Genomic DNA, 13,867 nt, shown 5'->3' on the forward strand with positions numbered 1-13,867 from the left:
CTTGGTTTGTCTGTTTCTTAAATTTGTATCCAAAAAGTGATATGTCAGAGAATTCTTTTAAGGCCAAGAGCTAATATAAACAAACAAACCAACACAAGAAACAAATTTCAGTCTTTGCAGATTGGCTCTTTGTTGGCTGGTGCTCTCTTTAAGGGTTTAGCCCTCCTGTCAAGAAGATCAGACCAAGGTTAAAGTGAAGTGCAGGGTCCTGTCCATCTTTGTAAGACTGCATTTTGTCCTGGGCATGTGATGGTTCATGGCACTATGAATTCCCAAGTTTACAGGAATCCAAGTATTCCTCTGTTCACTATGAAATAGACTTTAATCCCCCTCTTTGAAGTTCTATTGTATGTCTTAACACTTGTAAACTTTTGCCCCAGGTCTCTTTGACTTAATTGTTTCTTCCACTGATCTCTGTCTAGCTATAAGCTGCTGCTGCTTACAAGACAGGTCATGGGAGGGTGAGCTAGAGAGGAGTTTCCTGATTCAGTCATTCAGGCTGTTACATGGTAAATTGATAGCTCCATACAGGCACCCCTGTAAGCAGATAAGGATTACTCTCTACCCTCCAAAACAGGGCCAGTGAGCCATAGTAGAAGTGCATGTCTACTCCAAAGCTTGCTGAGGTGGACCTTAAAGAGGGCATAACAAGGTTGTTGTGAGCTTCTTCTACTGTTTTTACATCTGTGATTTTTCATGAACCCAGTTACTACAGTGCTTTAACTGTTTTCCACAGTTAAGGGAATATGGCTCTGCTGGTTTTGCTAATTGTTGAAGCATTATGTGGGGAAAGAGAGACCTGTAGCATTTTAGGCCACCATTCATGGCCAATTGGATGTTTCAAAGTATTTTTGAGTATAGTATGAAATAAGGGTTGAGTTGGTGTTTATTTTTTCCATGTGAGTATCCAGTTTTAAATCACTATTTGTTGAAATATTCATGTAGATTTAGTGACATTTTAAAATGTATTATTTGTTATTTTCATGTTCCCCTATTTTGAGATTTACTTTCTGATTCAATTGTTATTTGCATAGAGTCTATAGCATTTTTTCCTCAGACTGTACTGTATACTTTGAATACTTGGAAATTCATTTATTTTGCCCTTAAAATGAATTATATCTTGTCTGGATATATGCATCTTATAATGCCAAACTTTACACTCAATAGAATGCCTATACTATTTAACTAACTACTTGTTTATATTAATAGAAATTGGAACTGGCTGAGAATTTTTGCTTAGCAAGGATTTTTTGGAATAAAACTGAATCTATAGAGCCAATGAAACTGCATATAGTATCTAATGATGGTAGTTAATTTAATCATCAAAGTGTTTGGATTTCTGGAACAATGATTTAAAATCAACAAAGGAAAAGAATTAGCTAATAGTTTGGAAAATCAAGATGTTTGCATAAGCTCTTTACCTATATTATACAAACACTGTGAGAAATAATATTCCTCACGTCTAAAGTGATGCTGCTAATAACATTCACAAAGATTTGTTATATAAAAGCTATTCTGATTTTACATATCATTTTAAGTTCAGGGTTTGAATCTTAAAATATAAATTGACAAAGTATGTCATGTTTTCATTTTATTCACCTCAAGATATTTCTTAATTTCTCTTACAATTTTTTCTTTGACACATTGGTTGTACATTGTTCAACCATGTACTATAGTTAATTTCCACATATCTGTGAACTTTCCAGTTGTCCCTCTGTTGTTGATTTCTACCTTCATTCCATCATAATCTCAGAAGATACATATGTATGTACACAAAAGAATTGAAAGCAAGGACTCAGATATATGCACAGCAATGTTCATAAAGATATTACTATCCACAATTGCCAAAAGATGGAAGCCACCCAAACATCCATCAACTTATGACTGGATAAACACAATGTGGCACACACTTAGAATGGAATATTTTCCAGCTGTGAAAAGTTGTTGAGTTCTGATACATATGACAACATGGATGAATCTTGAAAGCATTATATTGAGTGAAACAAACGTGACACAAAAGGACAAATATTGTATGCTCTCACTGATATGAATTAGTTAGACTAAGAAAATTCATAGATTCAAAACCAGAATATATGTTACCTGGGGCTGGGGTAAGTTATATGGAATGGGGAGTTAATGCTTAATTTTTACTTGGTTTCTATTTAGGGTGATAAAAAAGTTTTGGTAGTGGATGGTGGTGATGGTAGCACAACATTGTGAATGTAATTTATACCACTGAATTATATACTTGATTGCAATTAAAGGAGAATATTTTAGGATCTATATATATATATAATGTTACTAGAGTAAAAATTAAAAAAATACATAGGACAGTTGGACACAAATAGTGAACTCTAATGCAAACTGTGGACTATAGTTAATAGTTCAAGTATAATATTCTTTCACCAATTGTAGCAAAATTTACCATGCTAATTCAAAGTGTTAATAATAGGGGGCTATAGGTAACTTTTGTAGTTTGTGCATAATTTTTCAATAAATCTGTAACTCTTCAAATAAAGAAGAGTCTCTCTTGAAAATTAACTTGTCACATTTGTTGTCAAAAATTGTCTGTTAATTTTATTTTATTATTATTATTTTTTTAAGCCTATAAGCACTGGAAAGCAAGATGTAGAGTTTTATTTGAAGTTACTTACCTAGATCAGAGCCTGATAAATAGTTTATGTTTGATAAATATTTGGTGGATGAATGCTTGGGCACATGGAATATGGGGCATATTGTGTTATTCATTAAATTTGGAACCCATTTTTTTTTTTCTGAGTTTTGTGCAATTCCTAAATGATATCTTGCAAATTTCTCTGAGTGGGTTTTGGTATAACTGTCATTAATATACTTAGCTATAAATTAAATGATACATTAAGATTCTTTAGAAACATATTTGCTTATATTATATATATAAACATTATGTCTTTCCCCCTTGTGGTGGTTTGAAGCTGTATGTACCTCAGAAAAAAATTATTATTACATTTTTTCCATTCCTGTCAGTATGATTCCATTGTAAGTAGGCACTTTTACTGAGGTTACTTCAGTTAAATTGTGGCCCACCTCAATCAGGAAGGGTCTTAATATTGTTACTGGAGACCTTTATAAGTGGAGTGAAGTTCAGAGAGAGTGAGAAAGAGTCACAGAAAGCAGCAAAAAGATGAAATCAACAGATCCCAGAAGAGAAGGTAAAGACCAGGAGACACTGCCATGTGCCTTGTCATGTGACAGAAACCAAAGAATACCAGCCTCCAGCCCCAGAATGCCAGTCTTTGTGGAGAAAGCATTGTCTTGATGATGCCTTGGTTTAGACATTTTCCCGGCCTTAAAACCTTGAATGAATAACTTTCTATTTATAGTACAACCCATTGCATGGTCTTTGCATCAGCAGCCTAGGAAAGTAAAACACCCCAAACTGTTGAATCATCTTCCTATCTGGAAAGCCATAGACTTAGAAGATGTAAATGAAATTCTTGACTACCTTTATTACAATATGTATGTTTGAGTTAATCCATTTATCCCTTTTTGATCTTCTATTTAATCAACTATATAAAAGGTGAAAAAATGGTTTTCAAGCTTAATTTACATTATTGTTGTAAGAATTACTTTACAGAATATCAATGAAAGATTTTTGGAATCTGTAGAGTTGGATGTATGTTAAAGATCTTTTTCTAGTAATTATGATAAATTAGGATAGAGAAGCAATTCAGCAAATTCTGTAAGCGAAATACCAATCTATTTCATTAAAAATTCATACTAGTGAACCAAATGTTTAAATTGATTTAATTAATATAAATCTACTCCAATTTTGCATATGCTTTCTTTTATTTTCCATGTAGTCTTTTCACTGATTAGGCATATTTAAGTTACAATATTAGGATGCCTATGGACAGATATAATGGACAGATTTTGATAGTTTATTCAGAAAACTTATAACTAGGAATGTCTCTATGCTTCATATTCTCACTCTGATACTACAATTATGTATATCATATGAGTCAGACTGTCATAGTTGTGTAAACAACATAATTGTCTAGCCATCAGAGTGAGTGGAGAAAAATTAATGCATTTTATTATTTAGCTAACAATTGCTCTTTATCTGAGCAAAAAAAAGTCATGTTGCTGCTGGAATAATATAATTTTCTTTTAAATCTGAGTTTTGGCTTACATTGTAACTTCCAAGATACAGTTTTTTGTTTTTTGTTTTTTGTTTTTTAAGAATACACCTTCAGTTCGGTATTCAACAACAAATATGCCTTGACTATTCAACAATAGCTAAGATAAAAGAATTGGATTTGTTGGGGATAGTTATACTGGTTAAACCCTCATTTTGTTTTCTCAAAACCATTATTGGAATTAGGAAATGATAAAGTATTTTCCTACACAACGAAATCTTTTTTGTAGCACATATTGATTAAACCAGAACTTTAAACTAAACATTTAAAATGATAAATGAAATGCTAATAGAGTCATTTTTCTTTAAACCTTTATTGAACTTCTAGTTTGTGGAAGGCATTAGACCAAGCAATGTTGATTTATGATGGATAAAACTAAATTCATGTAAACAAGGGGATCACAGACAGTGAAGGAAATGGACATATAAAAGGGTATTAAACAGTCTGAGAAAGGGTGGTGGAAAATTGCTACCAGATTACAGTAAAACACTTTTAGTTTCCTGTATGTTCCTTGTGGAAAGTAGTGGTGGTGGGGAAGTCAGGGAATCTGTAAATAGAACAGATATTTAACTCTTTTAAGCTAAACTTTAAAAAAAGAGGTTTTCTCAGCAGTCAACAACTATGTATATATGTATAGGTATGTGTATGTATATGTGTTTAAGGGAATGGGTAGCATGATTCTTCTTAGATAAATAAGAAATTAGGTTTTGGATAAGAAAATAGACTGGAACATGATAACTAATATTATCAATAATGCAGAGGCTTATTGGGAATCGGGTTCATAATATCACAGTTGGAATTTGATTTAATGACAATAATGCCAATGAATGCAGAGTCAGAGAGTAATTGTCTCATGCTCATAATACTCTTAATGCATACATCTCCTTCATCCCAGGATTTATGGTAAATATGTGGCATAATGTAGAGTTGGCTTACAGTTGGAGTTCAATCCATTATCGTGAAAATTGCATTGATGCAGAGGAAATGATTTAAGCAGATTGGCATTTAAAATTAGTGAATAAAAATGTATTTGCATTGAGTAAATATTATTCTTTGATAATTTTTATCAGCAAATTAGGAAGGATTCTGTAACAAAGAGGAAAGTTTAAACACTAACATGAATTTATAATCAAAATACCTAAAGAGTCTTTGTTTTCTAATAGCAGGTGTTTTACATGCCAAGCAAGCTGGTAAGAATAAAGTTATGGTTCATGTTTGTTTTACAATTGTTTCTAGAGAACGGAAAGGCTACTAGAAACACCAAGGACAAACAATTGTCTAGAGAGTATTATATGCCAGGTACTGAGCCAGGCACTTTATGTTTTATCTTTTTTTTTTTTTTTTAATTCAGTTTTATTGAAATGTAATCACAAACCATACAGTAATCCATGGCATACAATCAACTGTTCACAGTATGATCATACAGTTATGCATTCATCACCACAATCTATTTCTGAACATTTTCCCTCATCAGAAAGAATCGGGATAAGAATAAAAAATAAAAGTAAAAAAAACACCTAAACCATCCTCTCCCCATCCCACCCTGTTTGTCATTTAGTTTTTGTTCCCATTTTTCTATTCATCCATCCATACACTAGATAAAGGGAGTGTGATCCACAAGCTTTTCACAATCACACTGTCACCCCTTGTAATCTACATTATTACACAGTCGTCTTCAGGAGTCCAGACTACTGGGTTGGAGTTTGGTAGTTTCAGGCATTCACTTCTAGCTATTCCAGTACATTAAAACCTATGTACTGGAATAGCTGTTATCTATATAGTGCATAAGAATGTCCACCAGAGTGACCTCTCGACTCCATTTGGAATCTCTCAGCCACTGAAACTTTTATTTCATTTCATTTTGCATCACCCTTTTGGTCAAGAAGATATTCTCAATCACATGATGCTAGATCCAGATTCATCCCCGGGAGTCATAACCTGCATTGCCAGGGAGATTTACACCCCTGGGAGTCGGGTCCCACGTAGGGGGGTAGGCAGTGAGATCACCTGCCGAGGTGGCTCAGTTAGAGAGAGAGAGGGCCACATCTGAGCAATGAAGAGGTACTCAGGGGGAGACTCTTAGGCACGATTATATGCAAGTTTGGCCTCTCCTTTGCAGTAACGAGCCTCATAAGAGCAAGTCCCATGATAGAAAACTTGGCACATCAAACGACCAGTCCCAATGTTTGTGACAACATGAACACCAGTCCAGTTTAGGAAATCCAACACTTCTGCACCTTCCCCCAGCTCCTCAGGTGGGGGGGGGGGCTGTAAATATATTTTTTATTCTCTGCCCAAATTACTTTGGGATGTGTCACTATTTCACTCTAACCTATACTAACCTACCTTATCTCACTTCCTGTTCAAAGTTCCATGTAATTGTGGTGTTTGAACAAACTGACTGTAGAGTTATACTGTTTAGAAAATATAGATCCTGCACCAAATATACATCTCCTCCCTTGGTCTCACACGGAAGTTGAAGTTTTAAAACACAGTCAGTTTGACCTTTACCCTTTGGACCAGTTTGCCCTAGTCTTAACCAGATCTGCTTCATTCATATCACTAATTGAAGTCTGGGCTCTTTTTCTGTTTTTTTTTTTTTAACAGTTGCTGTATGCGCTAATAATGACATTCATATCTGCTGAGCTCTAGCTCAGAGTTTCAGGTGTCTCAGAGATAGGCAATAGTCCAGAGACCAATTAGGTTATACACTAAGGGATCAGCATCTCAAAGTTTACACATAGCCATTACAATTCAGTAGTAGAGTTGACTGCTATAAGAGCTTACAATCTGGGGACCATTACAATAATCATTTCCATGTTAGGCTATGTTCTAAGATTCAATTCTGAGTTTACACATTGTAATTTGTCCATATTGGTGAGGCATTATAGTGTTCGCCTTTATTTCTGGCGTACTTCACTCAAATACTGTGTACAGGATCCATTCACCTCATTGTGTGTCTCACAGCTTCACTCCTTCTCATAGTTCCTCAATATTCCATTGTATGCATACAAATTGCATGAGAAGGAGTGAAAATTGTTTGTTGTTGTAGCAATAATAAAAAAGATGATAAAAAGAAAAATAACATGTCATACAATACAATATAATAGTAAGGACAGAAAATAACACAACTACCAAATTGCACAGTTTACCATTCTGTTCCTCAGCTGATGTACCCTTAGACCACCTCCACCCATTGCAAATCATGAATACTACCTCCATAAACACCAGTGTGCAAATGTTCATTCATGTCTCTGCTCTCAGATCCTCCAAGTATATGCCCCCTAATGAGGTTGCAGGACCTTATGGTACCCACATACTTAACTTTTTGTGGAAACACTACACTGACCTTCAGAAAGGCTACACCATTCTACCTGCTCATCAACAATAGATGGGTACATCCCTCTCACCATGTTTTCTCCAACACTCTTACTCCTATATATATTTTTCCTACAATTTTATAGAGTTATATTCATATACCATACATTTATCCACAGTGTACAATCAGTTGTTCATGATATCATCATAAAGTTGTACATTTATCACCACAATCAGCACTTGAATATATTGATTACTATAAGAAAAATTGTTTGTTGTTGTAGCAATAATAAAAAAGATGATAAAAAGAAAAATAACATGTCATACAATACAATATAATAGTAAGGACAGAAAATAACACAACTACCAAGAATCCCATATTCCTCCCCTATATCCCCCTCTCATATACACTTAGCATTGGCATATTGCCTTTGTTACATTTAATGGAGGTATATTACAGTGTTACCATTGACCATAGACTCCAGTTTGCTTTGATTATGTTTTTTCCCAAATACCATCCCTTTTTCAACACTCTACATGGTTGACATTCATTTGCTCTCCCACATGCAAAAACATTTTTATATTTGTATATTTAGTAACAGTCATTGGCCACTCCAGTTTTTGCTAAGTTATACAGCCCACACTTTATCATCTATCTTTACCTCTGGTATCATACATTCTCCTATCCCACCTCTTTCAGCTTTACTCACAGACATCTTTGTTCAGTGTACTTACAATACTGTGCTACCATCACACAGTATTATGCTATCTATTTCTGGATACTATACAATCAATCCTGCTAAACATTCTGTAGTCCTTCAGCATCAGATGCCTGATCTCTACCCTCTTTCTATCTCCTAGTCACCTGTGTTGTCAGCTTTTAACTCCCAAAGTTTGTTCATTAATGGCTGTTCATATTAGTGAGACCATACAGAATCTTTTGTTTCTGGCTAACTTCACTCAACATAATGTCCTGAAGGTTCATCCATGTTATTATATGATCTGTGTCTTGGTTCTGTCTTACAGCTACATAATATTCCATCATGTGTATATACCACAGTTTGTTTATCCACTCGTCCATTGATGGACATTTGGGCTGTTTCCATCTCTTGGCAATCGTGAATAATGCTGCAGTAAATATTGGTTTACAAATGTCTGTTTGTGTCTTAAGTTTCATTTCCTGTGATTATATACCTAGCAATGGAATAGCTGGGTCATATGGCAAATCTATATTTAGCTTCCTGAGGAACCTCCACACTGTCTTCCAGAGTGGTTGCACCATTCTACATTCCCACCAACAATGAATAAGTGTGCCTCTTTCTCCACATCCTCTCCAGCACTTGTCATTTTCTGTTTTTTGGATAATGGTCATTCTGGTAGGTGTGGGGTGATATTGCATTGTGGTTTTGATTTGCGGTTCCTTAATAGCCAGTGAAGTTGAGCATTCTTTCATATTTTTGAGCCATTTGTATTTCCTCTTCAGAAAAACATCTGTCCATGTCTTTTGCCCATTTTTAAATTGGATTGTTTGTCTTTCTGTTATTAAGTTGAGTTGTACGATTCCTTTATATATTCGGGATATTAAACCCTTATCTGATATGTGGTTTCCAAATATCATCTCCCATTGTGTGGATTGCCTTTTGACTTTTCTGACTAAGTCCTTTGATGTACAAAAGTGTTAAATTTTGAGGAGATCCCATATGTCTATTTGTTCTTTAGTTGCTCGTGCCTTGGGTGTGAGGTCTAAGAAACCACCTCCTATCACAAGATCTTTAAGATATTGCCCTACATTTTCTTCTAAGAGTTTTATGGCCTTGGTGCTAACATTTTGGTCTTTGATCCATTTCAAGTTAATTTTTGTATAAGGTGTGAGATAGGCATCTTCTTTCATTCTTTTGAAAATGAATATCCAGTTCTCCAAATACCATTTATTGAAGAGGCTGCTCTTTCCCAGTTGCTTTGGCTTGACTGCCTTATCAAAGATCAGTTGTCCATAGATGTGAGGGTCTACTTCTGAACACTCAATTCAAATCCATTGTTTGGTATATCTGTCCTAATGCCAGTACCATGCTGTTTTGAGCACCGTAGCTTTGTAATATGCTTCAAAGTTGGGTAGTGTGAGACCTCCCACTTCGTGCCTCTTTCTCAAGCTATTTTTGGCTATTCGGGGCACCTTGCCTTTTCAAATAAATTTGGTTACTGGTTTTTCTATGTCTGTAAAGTAAGTTGCTGGGATTTGAATTGGTATTGCATTAAATCTATAAATCAGTTTAGGTAAAATTGCCATCTTAACTATAATTAGTCTTCCAATCCATGAATGTGGTATGTTCTTCCATTTTTTTAGGTCTTGTTCAATTTCTTTCAGCAGTTTCTTATAGTTTTATGTGTAAAGGTCTTTTGTGTCTTGGTTAAGTTTATTCCTAAATACTTGATTCTTTTGGTTGCTATTGTAAATGGGATTTTTTCTTGATTTCCTCCTCTTGTTGCACATTACTTGTGTATAGGAACACTACAGAATTTTGTGTGTTGATCTTGTAGCCTGCCACTTTGCTGTATTCATTGACTAGTTCTAGTAGCTTTGCTATAGATTTTTCTGGATTTCCTACATATAAAATCATGTCATCTGCAAATAGTGAAAATTTTACTTCTTCTTCTCCAATTTGCATGATTTTTATTTCTTTTTGTTGCTTAATTGCTCTAGCTAGAACTTCCAGCACAATATTGAATGACAGTGGTGATAGTGGGCATCCCTGTCTTGTTCCTGATTTTAGAGGAAAAACTTTCAGTCTCTCCCCATTAAGTTTGATGTTAGCTGTGGGTTTTTCATATATCACCTTTATCATATTGAAAAAGTTCCCTTCTATTCCTATCCTTTGAAGTGTTTTCATCAGGAAAGGATGTTGAATTTTGTCAAATGACTTTTCTGCATTGATCGAGATGATCATGTGGTTCTTCTGCTTTGATTTATTGATGTGGTGTATTATATTAATTGATTTTCTTGTGTTGAACCAGCCTTGCATACCTAGAATAAATCCCACCTGGTGTGATATATAATTCTTTTAATGTGTTGCTAGATTTGATTTGTGAGTATTTCATTGAGGATTTTTGCATCTATATTCATTAAAGAAAATGGTCTATAATTTTCTTTTTCTGTAGTATCTTTGTCTGATTTTGGTAGTAGGATGATGTTGGCTTCATAGAATGAGTTAGGTAGCTTTCCCTCTTCTTCAGTATTTTTGAAGAGTTTCAGCAGAATTGGTACTAATTCTTTCTTGAAGGTTTGGTAGAATTCACATGTGAAACCATCTGGTCCTGGGCTTTTCCTTTTTGGTAGCTTTTTGATGACTGACTCAATCTCTTTACTTGTGATTGGTTTGTTGAGGTCATCTATTTCTTCTTGAGTTAATGTTGGTTGTTTATGCTTTTCTAGGAAGTTGTCCATTTCATCTAAGTTGTCTAGTTTATTAGCATATAGTTGCTCATAGTATCTTCTGATTATCTCCTTGATTTCTTCAGGGTCAGTAGTTATATTTCTTTTCCCATTTCTGATTGCATTTATTTGCATCCACTCTTTCTCTCTCTCTCTCTTTCTCTCTCTCTCTCTCTCTCTCTCTCTCTCTCTCTCTCTCTCTCTCTCTCTCTCTCTCTCTCTCTCTCTCTCTCTCTTTCTCTTTTTTTTTTTGTTAGCCTAGCCAGTAGTCCATCAGTTTTACTGATTTTTCTCAAAGAACCAACTTCTGGTTTTGTTGATTCTCTCTTTTGTTTTCCTGTTCTCAATTGTGTTTATTTCTGCTCTAATGTTTCTTATCTCTTCCCTTCTGTTTGCTTTGGGGATAGTTTACTGTTCTTACCCTAATTCCTCCAGGTGAAAAATTAACTCTTCAATTTTTGCTCTCTCTTCTCTTTTATTATAGGCATTTAGGGCAATAAATTTCCCTCTGAGAACCACCTTTGCTGCATCCCATAAGTTTTGATAAGTTGTGTTTTCATTGTCATTTGCCTTGAGTTATTTACTAATTTCTCTTGTAATTTCTTCCTTTACCTACTGGTTTTCTAAGAGGGTGTTGTTTCGCCTCCATATGTTTATGACCTTCTGCCTTTTATTTATTTTCAACTTCATTCCATTATGGTCTGAGAAAGTGTTTTGTATAATATCAATATTTTTAAATTTGTCGAGACTTGCTTTGTGACCCAACATGTGGTCTATCCTAGAGAATGTTCCATGAGCACTTGAGAAAAAAGTGTATCCTGCGGTTGTTGGATGTAGTGTTCTATAATTGTCTGTCAAGTCTAGTTCATTTATCATACAATTCAACATCTCCATTTCTTTAGTGATCCTCTGTCTAGATGTTCTATCCATTGATGAAAGCAGTGTATTGAAGTCTCCAACTATTATTGTAGAGATGTCTACTTCTCCTTTTAGTGATCTCAGTGTTTGCCTCATGAATTTTATGGCATTCTGGCTTGGTGCATAAATATTTATGATTGATGTGTTTTCTTGACAAATTGACCCTTTTATTAATATATAGTGTCCTACCATCTCACACTGATTAGAATGGCTGCCATTAAACAAACAGGAAACTACAAATGCTGGAGGGGATGTGGAGAAATTGGAACTCTTATTCATTGTTTGTGGGACTGTATAATGGTTCAGCCACTCTGAAAGTCAGTCTGGCAGTCCCTTAGAAAACTAGATACAGAGTTACCCTTTGATCCAGCGATTGCACTTCTCAGTATATACCCAGAAGATCTGAAAGCAGTGACATGAACAGATATCTGCACGCCAATGTTCATAGCAGCATTATTCACAATTGCCAAGAGAAGGAAACAACCCAAATGTCCTTCAACAGATGAGTGGATAAATAAAATGTGGTATATACACACGATGGAATACTATGCAGCAGTAAGAAGGAATGGTGTCAAACATATGACAACATGGATGAACCTTGAAGACATAATGCTGAGTGAAATAAGCTAGGCACAAAAAGAGAAATATTATATGCTACCACTAATGTGAACTTTGAAAAATGTGAAACAAATGGTTTATAATGTAGAATGCAGGGGAACATGATAGAGAGCAATTAAGGAAGGGGGAACGATAATCCAATAAGAACAGATAAGCTATCATGGGTAAATTTAATGTCCTGGGAATGCCCAGGAAAGACTATGGTCTGTTAATTTCTGATGGGTATAGTAGGAACAAGTTCACAGAAATGTTGCTATATTAGGTTACTTTCTTGGGGTAGAGTAGGAACATGTTGGAAGTAAAGTAGTTATCTGAGGTTAGTTGTCTTTTTCTTACTCCCTTGTTATAGTCTGTTTGAAATGTTCTTTTCTTGTATGTTTTTTTAATTTTTTTTGAGTTTTTATTTTTTATACAGTTGATTTAAAAAAAAGTTAAAAAAAAAAACAAAATAAGGGAAAAAACATGCAGAGCCCCTTTGAGGAGCTGGTGGAGAATGCAGGGGTATTGGCCTGCCCACCTCGATGGTTGCTTATGTGCTCACAGACAGGGGACTGGTGGTTTGATGGGTTGAGCCCTCTACCACAGGACTTGCCTAAGAGCCTCCTCCTGAATGCCTCTTTGTTGCTCAGATGTGGCCCTCTCTCTCTAGCTAAGCCAACTTGAAAGGTGAAATCACTGCCCTCCCCCCTACATGGGATCAGACACCCAGGGGAGTGAATCTCCCCGGCAATGTGGAATATGACTCCCAGGGAGGAATGTAGACCCAGCATCCTGGGATGGAGAACATCTTCTTGACCAAAGGACGAAATGAAAGGAAATGAAATAAGCTTCAGTGGCAGAGAGATTCCAAAACAGGCTGAGAGTTCACTCTGGTGGGCACTCTTACACATAATATAGACAGCCATTTTTAGGTTCTAATGAATTGGGGTAGCTGGTGGTAGATACCTGAAACTATCAAACTATAACCCAGAACCCATTAACCTTGAAGACAATTGTGTAAAAATGTAGCTTATGAGGGGTGACAATGGGATTGGGAAAGCCATAAGGACCACACTCCCCTTTGTCTAGTTTATGGATGGATGAGTAGAAAAATGGTAGAAGAAAACAAACAAACAAATAGACAAAGGCACCCAGTGTTCTTTTTTACTTTAATTGCTCTTTTTCACTTTAATTATTATTCTTGTTATTCTTGTATGTGTGGCAATGAAGGTGTCAGGGATTGATTTTGGTGATGAATGTACAACTATGTAATTGTACTGTGAACAATCGAATGTACGATTTGTTTTGTATGACTGTGTGGTATGTGAATATATCTCAATAAAATGAATATTAAAAAAATTAACATCCTAAAATATCTAGCTATCTATATACGTATATAGTGTCCTTCTTTGTCTCTTTTAATGGTTTT

The sequence above is a fragment of the Choloepus didactylus genome, chromosome 3 (assembly GCF_015220235.1).
Source record: "Choloepus didactylus isolate mChoDid1 chromosome 3, mChoDid1.pri, whole genome shotgun sequence".
Lineage (NCBI taxonomy): Eukaryota > Metazoa > Chordata > Mammalia > Pilosa > Megalonychidae > Choloepus > Choloepus didactylus.